At 38.0% G+C, this 13,976-nt stretch overlaps 1 pseudogene; it reads right to left on the reverse strand.

Moving 5' to 3' along the window:
* Positions 1 to 2,843: 2,843 nt before the first annotated feature.
* On the reverse strand, positions 2,844 to 13,872 carry LOC109052591 (annotated as a pseudogene).
* Positions 13,873 to 13,976: the final 104 nt, after the last annotated feature.

The raw sequence follows: 13,976 nt of genomic DNA on the forward strand, positions 1-13,976 counted from the left end.
AGTTTATAATTTTTATATCAATTTTTTTTTTTAGCACCACAATTTTATTGGGGGCTTCTCTGGGCCCCCTCTTAGTCATGGGCCCCGAGAATTGTCATCGTTTACCCCCCCTTTACAGCGCCCCAGAACTCAGGCATGCAATATCTAATCTCCCCAAACTTGTTTGATAAGAGTACTATCCTGAACACATCTATATGGCAATATTCAGTTATAGTGCCACCTGCTGGAAACCGGAAGTGACATATTTAACACTGTGATGCACACCTAGCAACAAATTAAATTATGACAGCATGTGCTAAACATGCTAAAACATGCTAACAACACTTAGCTAAGTGTTAATACTACTAATGCATGAAACAGTAAGCTGTGACACAAGCATACAAAGTCCAATCTGCCCCAAACCCCACATGTTTGATATTAGTCCTGGTCTGAAGACATCTACATGCCAAAATGTAGATATAGTCATAGCGCCACCAGCTGGCAACAGGAAGTGTGGCATAAATTGAAGTGTTCTTTTTGTCAATGTCATTAGCTTTAATATAGTATATATAATTTACAAAAAAAGACTACATATAGCCTCTGAAACTTATAGAAAACAAGAGTGAAGAAATGATTAAAAATGTGCTCTGATTGTTCAACTGAACAAGCCTGTTGTGATCGGCACAGAGAGGAGTCCTTGAGCCAGTTAGCCAGCGCTACCACTGACAAAGCACCTTTACATAAAACAATAATATAGTGCACCAATCCATTCTTATAATAATGACTATCTGATGAAACAATACAGTTTGTAAACCAAAATATGTCTACTGTAATGTTTGAAGAACAAAAGACGCTCTGTCTTAACTTTTAATCAGAACAGCTGCATCACAGACCTCGCTCGTCTCTCCCGCATAACTCTAGAACTGTCGGTGAAGCAAAACAAACAGCAATTTCACAATGATTATAAAGTCTGTGTGCTACACTACATTAATCAAAACATTCTTAGGAAACAGTGGGTTCACAGCGAATTATCAGAACTACTTGCAGCGCAGGTGAAGAGAATCTCCCAGTTGAATCTGCTCCATCAGACCTGAAGGTTTGCTGAAGATGATCTACTGACTGTGATTGTTTTTTGTATGTGTGTGTAGAGAAAATGAACGAATGATAAGGGTTCTCTCCAGTGTGGATCCTCTCATGTGTTTTCAGGTGAAAGATTCTCTGCTCTTCTTTTCTTTAAATCTTTCTGTTTGGTTTGCGAGCAGCTCAGAAGTTTTTCTCCAGTTTTGACATGAATTTTCTCCTCAACTTCACTCAATTCTCCATTTCATTTCATTAATCCTATAATGTTTTAAAAAATAATGATTTAAAGAGCAATGAGTGGAAAGTTTCAGGGATGTATAATTTATAAAAATGCATCTAAATGATCACAATTTTGTATTGCAATTGACTACTTTACACCGTTGTTACATCAGGGTTCATTTTTATGTCCACATTTCTCTGCTTTTTACAAGTTACTTAAAAAATTAACTGCTTTTACTTTTATTTTAGAGTTGATCGAAGAAAGCAAGGAGAATGAAAATTTGTGGGAATTAAAAATAATCTACAATTGAAGCATTTAATTTAATGTTTTTTTTTTTTTTTTTGAGCAGTGGGGTTACACGAGTCTGCTTGGATGCGGTGGGGAAAATACCTGTGTGATGATATGTGTAAGTGCTGGTAATTGCTTGCAGAAGGTGTGAAAGGACTGGGTCTAGAGGGCAGGTTGTAGGATGGCTGGAGAGGAAAAGTGTTGATACTTCTTCCTCAGTGAGGGGACAGAAGAAGAGAGGGGAGTTTCAGCAGTGGATGTGTTTCAGTTCCTGTGTACGTGGAGCTGAGAACTGACTGCTGATGGTTTTTGATGACAATGTCGAGTCACATTTAATGGCTTAAGCTTACGATCTTTTAAACTTACAATTTTAAACTCGCACTAAATTGTTACATTGCATTTTTGAAACTTACATGACGCATCAGGCTTGTTCAAGTCCTTGGTGGTACAAATGCATGTGCATAGTAACTTGTTCATTTCCAAGCTGAACACGCAGTGGGGTTTTTGGTCTGATGTGGCAGGGGAAGAGGAAGGAAACAGAGAAACAGAGAAAGTAGAAGAGAAAGTTTATGACCCAAGTTAACAGTAAGTCACAGTAATGCACTGACTAGTACAATTTGCAGATAAAAAGAAAGAAGTGGGTCTCCGGCTCACTGGGTCACAATGCAGGCACAATGTCATCTTTGACATTTGAAGAAATCTGATTTCTTCAATTTATCAATCCAAACACTTTGAATAAAGAATTATAATTGCAACTGAAAAACTATGCTACTAATAAATTGTTTTAGTAACATCACACAAAATACACAGAAACAAATATCTGTGGCTTTAAAAATATTTTATTCATTACCAGAATTTCAGTAATCGGCTTTAACAGTGGAGTGGAGCAGGGATTATGTCAAAAGGGAAGACTAATTCACCACGAGTTCCCTAAAAGATTTTCCTATGAGGTTTGGGGGGGTGTGCAGTTTACGTTATAGAACAAAACATAAATGTATTGTTAAATTAGAATTACCACAGACCTTATTTTACTCATAAATTGGAAAAACCCTCTAGGAAAACCTTGAGGGAACCCACAGCAAATCAGTCTCTCAGATTTTGACATAATCCCTGCATCACTTCGCTGGATCTATATTTAACTATTTTATTTAACTATTTGACAAAAAAAAAAAAATGGTGTGGTAAATGATATACTTATTAATGATAACAATAATAATAATAATAATAATAATCATAATAAGTAAATAATATATTAAAACAGCATGTAGCCTTCAAATATTTGTAAAATCCTTTAAACAATTCCAGTAAAATGCTAGTAAATAATAAAGAAAAAAGAAACACATTACATAAAACAAGTGGCAAGTCTAGAGTGCTTTCACACTTGGTTTGATTGCCTGGTCCAAATTAGATTGTATTGACACGGTAATTTTTGGTTCCCAACCATGGAATGTTTGCATGGAATGAGTCACAGCCATTTGCCCCCATTGCTAGGTAACAACTATGCAGAAGATGGCAAAATTAATGGACGCTTCAGTTTGGTACTACGGATTTTGAAACTTTTGATTTAGTCTCAAAAGCGGAAAGACTGAACGGCACATGCATCCATTTGTCATGAATGTAAAGCAAAGGGTTCAAAAGAACATGGCAATCAATTACTTCAACCAAAAATGAAATATAAATTCTCTCTGCTCACAGTAAGTCAGTCAGGCATATCAGGAAAGCATGTGAGTTAAAACACAAATACACAGTTTGACAATTTCATACAGCAGTGACCTTGTACAATTGCATTCACATCAGATACGAACCGTACCAGAGTTCCATTGACCATGCCCTAGAAGACCATCCGTTTAAGATGGACTCGGTTACAGTTTGTGAGTGCACACCTGAGTTCAGTAAACAGTGTTCATATTATACAAAACAAACCCAGGTGCACACTAAAAGTGCTAGTGTGAAACATATGATGCGCTGATCTATTTTGACATACAGGATCAGAATTTTTTTTTTTTTCGTTTGGTGCTATTGTTATTACTATGACAGTCACTGCAGTTTCGGGTTCAGTCTCAAAACAATTGTCACTCCTGAAACTTTGCAGTGTGTACCTGGCAGCATGTTAAAATACATATTTTATTCAAATTGTGAATAGGTTATGAAGAGCTCTCCTTTTATAACCACTGAAGCTGTCGATCGCTACAGTTTTGAGCAAAAGTTCATGGAGTTTTGCACTTGAAAGAAAACTCCTGTTATAAGTGAAGCTACCTACACTGCACAATGAATCTTTTATTTTCATTGTCTTTATACTTTATATTTAAAGGATACACGAGTGTGTGGAACAAAAACTGACATTTTGAGCAATGTTGAGCAGATTCTGACTTAACTTTGGCAAAAGTGGTAAAACGTTCCACAGACATGTCCGTGATTGGCTGCAATGCTCAATGCTTCAAAAAACTAATAAAAAGGAACACTGGATTATTTTCACAGAGTGCTCACAGAGATACGGAACGCACAGCAGCCTATCAGTGGGTACTGAACTAACCCGGTACATTTGTAAAATGCAAGTACCAACTTGGTACCAATACTTTTGACAATTCTAGTCAAACTTTGACAGTTATACTTGAACCAGCTCTTTCAGGTCCTGTGTGGCGCTTTGGCTGTGCACCTTGCATCATCACCCAGGATCTAAAGTTAGAATTTGTAAACAAGCTTGACCAGTTCCTTACTGCAGATTGACTCAAATGAACAATTTCTTTAAGAATAGGACATCAAAAGTATCTGGCGTCAGATCTCCCCCAATGGAGTCACTTTGAGGAACATGTTGCCAAACAGCTCTTTGATCAGACTATTCAATTAACTGGTACAATTTTCAAATCATTACACCAGAAGAATGGGAAGACTGTGTCAGTGAAGATGGTTGTGAATGTGTGTAGATGTGTGTTAGTTACAGGGTCAGAGAATGACACTGTTCCTCTGTCATAGTCCAGATCAACTCTCACCCTGTCCAGCCTCTGTTTAACAGGAAAACCAAACCGCTCATCCAGTCCGTACTGCACCCACCAGACCTCAGTGTTAAAGAAAACAGGTCCCTTCCTTTGGTTTGACGCTGTAGTTACTCCAACACTCCAGTACAGACTGTCTTTAACCTCCACATCCCAGCAGTGTGTTCCTGAGTTAAAACCCTCTGAACCCAGAACACAGGCATACTCGTCGAATCTCTCTGGATTATCAGGAAGAGGTTGACACACCAATCACAACATCAGATAGGATGAGATCTGGATTCGCAGTATTTGTATACATAAACACATTAGATCAAGAAACACAATAAACAATTAAACACAATCAAAAGCTTATATAATTATGAAAAATAAAACAATGATTAAGATTGAACACAGATTACCATGAATTATGACACTGCTGATCAATCACATCAGACATTTTCCCCTGATCACTCAGTGTTAGTAAATACATCCATGAACATTTTCAGATTTTCATCGCATGTAAATATCAGAAACTGATATTGACAAAAATCAATCTGCTGTATCACTGTAACTGTAAATATCATGTTCTTGTCTTATGGCTCATTTTGGTGCAGTAGCTCAGCTGATTCTTCACACATAATTCTAAAATCTGTAAAACTTTCATTCATCATTGTGTAATGGTGTGTTCACACCAAACGCGAAGCGAATATGCGCACTGCATCACTCGCTCTAGATTGCTCGCGGGATGTTTTTCACCTCACTTGCTCAAATAATCAACCATGGTGAGGATAGATACGATCGCTGCTTTTTATGCATATATTCGCATCTTTGCATTGACTTTGTATGTAATCTACTTGCACAAATAATTACATTTGCATTTGTGCATATCACATCACTCGCTCTAGATTACTCGCGGTATGTTTTATGCCAGTTAATTGAATAGTCTGATAGAAGAGTTGTGACAACCCTCCCCCACCTCCCCCACCCACAATTTTTATTCTACTGTTGATGTTGGCCAAAAGATTTGGCAACACATTCCCTTAAAAAGACTCCATTGGGGGAGATCTGACACCAGTTAAATGTCCAGTTCTTGAAGAAATTGTTCTTATGAGCCAATCTGCAGTGAGGAACTGTTCAAGCTTGTTTACAAATTCTAGTCAAAATTTCTGAGTAATCAGCATGGTGTGGATAAATATGATTGTTGTTTTGTACCTGTTGGGGAAGTCCCAAAAATGCCGGAAAGCCAAACGCAGATGTGCCTGGGTTCGCAGCACCATATAGAGGTACACACAACTCGATTAATTTCAATGTCTTCTCCAGACGGCTATAATAATTCGCTCCCCCAATTTCTGATACAGCCGGACGTGTCAATAAACTCTTCGCTGATTGGCTTGCGTGAGAATGCATCAGGCAAATTTTCAGTTTGCCTGGTGCAAATTCACCTCTGTTTGCGTCTTTGCATTGACTTTGTATGTAATCTACTCATGCGAATAATTACATTTGCGTTTGGTGTGAACCCTAAGAGCACAGATCTTCTGCAGACTCACTGTTCTGGATGATGTCCTGCATCTTCTTCCAGACTCTGAAGGGCAGGTTGCCCAAGTAACGCGGCACATGAATCAAAGCTCCAGAAGGAGTCTGTGGATCCGGCTGTGAGATCTGGACTCTGGAAGAACATTCAGGATCAGAACTGAAGTGGATTTGGATCAGAAGCAGAGAGAGAGCAGAGACAGCAGCAGATCACTCACCTTTCCATTGAGACTGGAAACTTCTGCAGAACAAAGACACAATTTATCATCAAGAACTCAATCAATCAATCAATTAATCAAACAATAATCTGAAATCAGACCTTCAGAAAGCAAACGTCACTGGCATTCATCATCTCCTCCATGTCTCTGATTGAGTGTGAAAGAGCTGAGATGTGTCTGTTAATTTCATCCAGCTTCTCCTTCATCATCTGCTTCTTCTGCTCCTCTTCCTCCCTCAGTGCAGTGACTGTAGCTTCTTCTTCATCTCTGAGAAACTGATGAAGCTTCTCAAACTGCTGTTTAATCTGACGCTCCGTGTGATCAGCTTGAGACTGAAATCAAAGACGTGACTGATTCTGAAGCAGCATGAAGAGTGAATGAGTAAATCTGTGTTAGCACAAAATTCCACTGTGTTAAATGGCTTAAAGGCAGGAATATACTACACAACTTTTGCCCTGATTTTCCCCCAATTTACAGTGCAAAGAAGTCGACGCTAATTTCAAAAAGTCAAACTCAATCTGCAGATTAGAGTTGACAGATTCCACAGAAAATAGTGTAGTGTTTAATGGTTGCAGATTTTTTTATCTTTAGATTATGAATGACACTGACACTGAAAGTGATGTGACATGACATGTGGGCAAGTATGGTAACCCATACTCTGAATTTATGCTCTGCATTTAACAGTAAGTTTTAACACACACCAGGAGCAGTGGACAGTCATTTGCTGCAGTTGGGAGTTCAGTCAGTGCCTTGCTAAAGAGAGGAGTATTGAAGGTGGAAGAGAGCACTGTTTATTCACTCCCCACAACAATTCCTGCCGGGATTGAGTAGGTCTTGGACAGTAAATCAATGCATCATGATTCATGGATCGATTCTGAGATTTTTGGAATGCATGGTGATTCTCTCTTGAATCGATTCTGAGCTTAGATTTTAAACAGCAGATTGCGGTCTTGGCTAGTTTGTGCTGACGCTCACAAGGCCGAGGTAAATTTACAGCACGCTGCTAACACTCCCACCACCTGTACTCCGTGTGTTTCTCTGCCCAGGCCCTGTGCAAAAATTTTGATTTGATTTGAGTGATTTGATTTGCACCCAGGACGCGATCTTCCCAGATGTCCTTTACTCTGGCGCCAGGACACTACGGACCCTGGGTGCACCCGCAATCCAGGAAGACATGATCCAGGCACCACTTCGCTTCGCTCCCCTCCATGAGGTGGAACGCAATACTGTGATTGCCAGAAACTCCATCGACCGGCACATCTGTGCTACGTTAGCTGAAGGTAAAGTGCACACTCACTGTTTCTCTGGTGCTCGTGTTCTCAATGTTTCTGCACAGATACCCATGATCCTGAAGAGCAAAGAGAGCTGTTTTGTATCACTAGTGCAGTGGCTGTTCTCAGAGAATATAATAATCACCCTGCCCATGTGAGGCGCGCCGCTTCTGGGTCATGGTGTTCTGTAGTTTATTAAAAGTTTATTCATTTGGAACGTGTCGCGTGTCCATATTGCACCAAAATGAGGCACTGCACTCCCTTGGGTCCGCAACAACACACCCGCCATGCGTGAAGTCGTTGGGATGAACGTTTATCGACATAATAAAAATGTAAACAGACAGACAGACACGCAGAGATTCCTGCCGTTATTACACTGTGTCTAGACTGGACGCGACTGTTGTCTTGACGTGTCGCACAGCCCCGCAACAGCTAAAGTCTGGCTACACTGGACGCAACAAAGCGACCATTGAAATCATTTGAAGTTTGTTTCAGTATATAAAAAATATAACACACCAGCCGTGCGCACATATCCGGTGTAGACATGGTGTTAGAGAGAAGAATATGTTCTGCCCCCTCCCTACGAAGCTTTGAATATTCGGTGTTGGTTACTACCGAAGCTTCGAAGCTCAAAAAATTATATTCGAACCAGCCCTAGTGTAAAAAACAGATAAAAAACTGCTCTTTGTTAATAATTGGAATCTTTTCTGGGAGCGACCTAGGCTTTTTCCTGATGGCCTGCACTCAAGCAGAGTCGGAGTGGAACTCCTGTCAGACAACATCTCCAGGACGCTATGCTCCATATATATATATATATATATATATATATATATATATATATATATATATATATATATATATATATATATATATATATATACACACACACACACACACACACACACAAATATACACGCACACATATATATATATATATATATAAATATATATATATATATATATATATATATATATCTGTATACATTTGACAGGGCCGAGCATATCCACAAACTCATAGAATATAACCAAAACAATCCAAGGTTTTTATTTAGTACAGTGTCTAGATTACCAATTAACCAGACGCCACCCGATCTAAATATTCCCTCACAGTTAAATAGTTATGACTTTATGAATTTCTTCACTGATAAAATAGATAACATCAGAAATACAATAACAAATGTAGATTCTGCAGTGTCTAGAACTTCAGCTTCATCCATCGCACCCAAAGATAAACTGCAGTGCTTTAAAACTATAGGACATGATGAGCTAAATAAATTTATCACTGCATCTAAACCAACAACATGCCTATTAGATCCTGTTCCCACTAAATTACTGAAAGAGTTGTTACCTGTAGCAGAAAAAACGCTTCTCAATATTATTAACTCATCGTTATCTTTAGGTCATGTCCCAAAACCATTCAAGCCTCTTATTAAGAAACCACAACTAGATCCTAGAAAACTGGCAAATTACAGACACATTTTAAATCTTCCGTTTATTTCACAATATTTGGGAAAAGTTGTGTCTGCTCAACTGTGCTCCTTCCTGCAATAAAATGATGTGTACGAAGAATTTCAGGTCAGGTTTCAGACCCCACCATAGCACAGAAACTGCACTTATTAAACTTACAAGTGACTTGCTTCTTGCGTCAGAATAGGTTGCATCTCATTGCTAGTTTTACTTGATCTTAGTGCTGCATTTGACACATACTCGTAGATCAATTACAAAACTATACGCGTATTCAAGGGCAGGCTTTAAAGGGGTCATATGATGCTTTTTTAAATATCATTACTTTGTGTATTTGGTGTAACAGAATATGTTGACATGCTTTAATGTTCAAAAAACACATTATTTTTCAAATACTGTACATTATTGTAGGTCCTCTATACACCGCCTCTCTCAAACGCGTATTTTTCTTCAAAGTCCCTCCTTCCGACAAGCGCAGTCTGCTCTGATTGCCCAACTGACCCAGTACACTGTGATTGGCCGAACAGCGCAAGCACTCGTCCGAAATGTAATGCCCCTTTCCATAATCGTGAGCATCATCTTTCAAAACAAATGTAAAGAAGGTTAATAATGTCCTTACACAGTGATGAAGCTTGAATGTGTTTGAAGTACACAAGCCACGGACGGCTAAGACAGCTGACTCCACTGTGTGACCCTCTCTCTCTCTCTCTCTCTCTCGTACACACACAAAACTCCACATTTGAACATTCAATACCAAATACTTAAACTAATAACATGCTTACAGTAGCTGATTCAGAAGAGCCAGATTGTCATAGCAAAGTCAGAATGATCTCCTCTCCTAGGTTCATGAAACGGTCGTCCATAAAATGTGTTGCTGTTCTGTTGCAAGTAATATTAAAGATTCCTAGAAAAATGCATCTACTTACGAAAGGCCAAATAAAGTGCTTTTGCTTTCTCCTAGATACACACAACATCTCCCTGACATGGCTGCTTCAACACTAACTGCGGGTACTGAAACCATGCCTTCTTTCTTTGCATAAACATTTCGGCGTGTTACGCAAATATGTCCACATAACTTTTATAAAGAATTTCTCTTTGGATTTGAGACTTTAGTCTTTGAAACTTTACAGATCTTCTTTATGCACCAAGAGTTTGAAACACTCCAAAGAGAAAGGAAAAATTGAAATTGCATCATATGACCCCTCTAAGATGGTTTAGATTCTATCTGTCTGATCGCTACCACTTTATTTATTTAAATGGGGAGTCCTCTCTATCACTTGTGTGACAAGGTGCCACAAGGATCTGTCCTAGGTCCTCTGCTATTTTCAGTATACATGTTGCCTCTTTGGTAATATTATTAAAAATAATATTACTGGGATTAGTTTCCACTGTTATGCTGATGATACTCAACTATATATCTCAAGAGCAGATGAAACTTCTAAATGATCTAAATTACCAAAAAACAGTACACAGAATCTCTTGGAATACAATTTACAAATAGATGGATGTACTGTTACTTCCTCTACAGTCAAAAATCTGGATGTTATATTAGACAGCAACTTGTCTTTTGAAAATCATATTTCCCATGTTACAAAAACAGCTTTCTTCCATCTCAGTAAAACTGCCAAGCTACGAAACGTTACCTGTTTCTGAAAAGCTAGTACATACATTCATAACCTCTATTGTGACATATATTGTAAAGCTGCTTTGCAACAATTTGTATCGTGAAAGCGCTATACAAATAAGCTTGAATTTAAATGAACCAACTGCTTATGAATATTAATCACATTGTCTGCGCTTGACTAAATTAAGTTGCTGAAAGCAGAGTGTGAAAAGTGAGCACTAGGCAATGGGATTGCCCCTTGCATGTTAGTCCCACCCACTGCTGAAGCAACCAGCAATCAGAAGTTTCAGCTTCTGTATTGTTTTCAGTTTCTTTACATTGTATAAACTTAATATGAATTATTTTTAAAAGTGGCATGTCGTCCTAGTTATAATAGTTGCTGTGACCATAAGAAAGGGGAATATTGAATGGTTTTAAATGGGTCATATGATGCGATTTCAAGTTTTCCTTTCTCTTTGGATTGTTACAAGCGGTTTGTGAAAAGATAAGTTACAAAGACTAATGTCTCAAATCCAAAGAGATGTTCTTTATAGAAAGTTAAGACTCGTCCACGCCCTCCTAAAATGCCTTGTTTAAACACGCCCCCACATGTCTACGTCACAATATGGAAAGATTTGCATAATGCTGCCCAAATGTTCTTTAATTATTGCTGTTGCTGCCGGCACCATGTTGTGGAGACGCTGTTTCATTGCAAAAGCAAAAATTCAAAAAAAAAAAGACACAACTAGAAAACAGTTCATCCCAAATATTCAGATGTGTGCAGCACATTTTATAGAGGACTGTTTCCTGATCCTGGGAGAGAAGACTACAATGCCGGCTATTCTGACTCACAGTCTATAAGTACGTTTACATATGTAAAGGATTTGCCGCTGATGATTCAAACGTGAGTTTTGAGCAGTGTAGAGTAGCGCTTGTTGTTTGTCGTTTCTCCGATCACGAATGCAAACATGGTTTTATGTTTATGCAGCGTAATGCAAAGCAAGGCGTAAAAAAAGTATAAATCATTATAATCTGTAATTATGTCCCCACTGGATGCAACACTGTCTCACTGGTGTTCTGACCAGAACATGCATCACAGTACGTTAAGGGGCGTAACATTTCCGTCACATGCTTTATGCATTCAGCCAATCACAACACACTGGATAGCTGAGCACACCTTGCTTTTCAGAACGATGAGCTTTGTAAAAATTGACATTTCAGAAAGGCGGGGCATAGAGGAGAAACAATAATGTACTTTATGTGGAAAAGAAGTATTTTTTTTTTTAACCTTAAACCACAGACACATTTCATTACACAAAATGCACACAATGATGTTCTTTTTAGCAACATCATATGACCCCTTTGATGCATATGTCTAATTGTTTATTTGTTGTTGTTGTTTCTTGCATATTTTATAAACTACACCATAAATGTCTGTATATAATTATGTAATAATAATTTACATCATTATATACTATGAAATAAAAACATGCATTGAATATTTTTGTTTTCCAGTCAAAGTTAAATACAATTATGTGAGACAACCAATTAAGTTTTTCTCATCAAATTCGATTTCAAAGCAATCAATTCTCACCTCGATGTGTTGAACCGTTCTCTCAAATTCGCCTTTAATGTTTTCTTTGTGTTTTAGTTTCTCTTGTAATGAGTTCAGTGCTGGATTGAGTTCCTCCTAGAATTGAAAGTGAAAAACCACATGAGCGATTCATGCTAGATGTTCATTAAATACACATACAGAGACATGCATTGTTTATTATATACAATTTATACAAGTTTTAATCTTATCTTAACTTTAATCTTAATAAATGTACATCTCCTACCTTATATGAAGAAGCCACTTCACTGATGGGTCTGAATGTGTGATTGATGTGTTTCTGTGAATCTCTGCACACTAAACACGCCGGCTGTTTGTCCTCCAGACAGAAGAGCTTGAGTTTCTCACTGTGTAAACTGCAGAGCTCCTCAGACTCTGATGAAAGATTCTCGTTATTCTCCTTCAGGAACGACTCGCACAAGTTTTTTAACGCCAGATTACTCGTAGGTTCATGTTTTGACAATCTCCTGCAAACCGGACACTCCCGAGACTTCTTGATTTTCCAGAACTGTTGAAGACACTCTTTACAGAAACTGTGACTACATGATAAAATAACAGGAACATTGAAAACATCACGACACACGGGACAACTGTAATCATAATCAGCTGGCGAATCCATTTTCAGCGCTTGAGCGTCAGAAATCTAAACTTTACTTTCACTTTCTGATTGATGCCTCCAAGAATCACGAGAATGACCTCAAGCAAACTAAAGTTCACTTTCATTTTATGAACTCAAATCACAAAGATCTAATGTCAGTTCAAACAAACAAACAAACAAATCCTTCAAAAACAAACTTCTCAAAAATCCTTTGTCCAACATGAGTCAGTATGATAGGAAGGGAAATCACGAATCTCTTCTTCCTGGTGTTGTGTAAGAGGAAGGAGTTTCTGATCATCATCATGCAGCAGCAGGTTAATGTGAACAAAATGCGTTCAAAATTAACTTTAATGCCACAAAACCTCGAGTCAGCCACATAAAAAAGAGATTCAACACACTTTATTTGCTAGAGTGTTCAATGTATTCTTTTTTCGAACCTCACGAGTCAAAATGATTTCTTCACGTGCTCAAGTCACTAAACACGTCATCTTTATGCTGATTGTCAGTGTTTGGAGAGCCACACCAGTTTCTGTCGGTCTCATTTCTTCTTCATCATCCTCACTCACCGTCACGTTGAATGAGAATGATGAAAATGTATTTACATTTTACATATACATTTCTTAATTTAGCAGACACTTTAAACCAAAAAGAGTAATATAACAAAGTGATGCATCTTTGTTTAAAGAGCCAACAAATACAACACAACATAAAAAAATAGCAAAAAGCATCTACTTTCAAATTTTGTTATTTAAGAAATTCATACAATAAATACCGATTTGTGGCTCTTTAATGTGTCCAGACAAAACACTGCAGGAAACCAGTTTTTAATGGTTAATAGTTGATGGTTTGTAATATGTAATGGTATTTGTAGTGGAAACCAATAGAATTTCTGTGATGTGTTTCTATTGTTTAGCTGTTGTTGTTTTTTTTTTTTTCAGCGGGGCTATCATCTCTTCCTCATTACTAGTTACAGCACGAAATAACATCAAGGGCTAAACAATGTTGGAAAAAAACTCACAATGCCATATTTTGTTTATCTGCGATATGAAAGTGAAAGTGACGTGACATACAGCCAAGTATGGTAACCCATACTCGGAATTCGTGCTCTGCTTTTAACCCATCCAAAGTGCACACACACAGC

This window comes from Cyprinus carpio, chromosome A3, assembly GCF_018340385.1.
Source record: "Cyprinus carpio isolate SPL01 chromosome A3, ASM1834038v1, whole genome shotgun sequence".
NCBI lineage: Eukaryota > Metazoa > Chordata > Actinopteri > Cypriniformes > Cyprinidae > Cyprinus > Cyprinus carpio.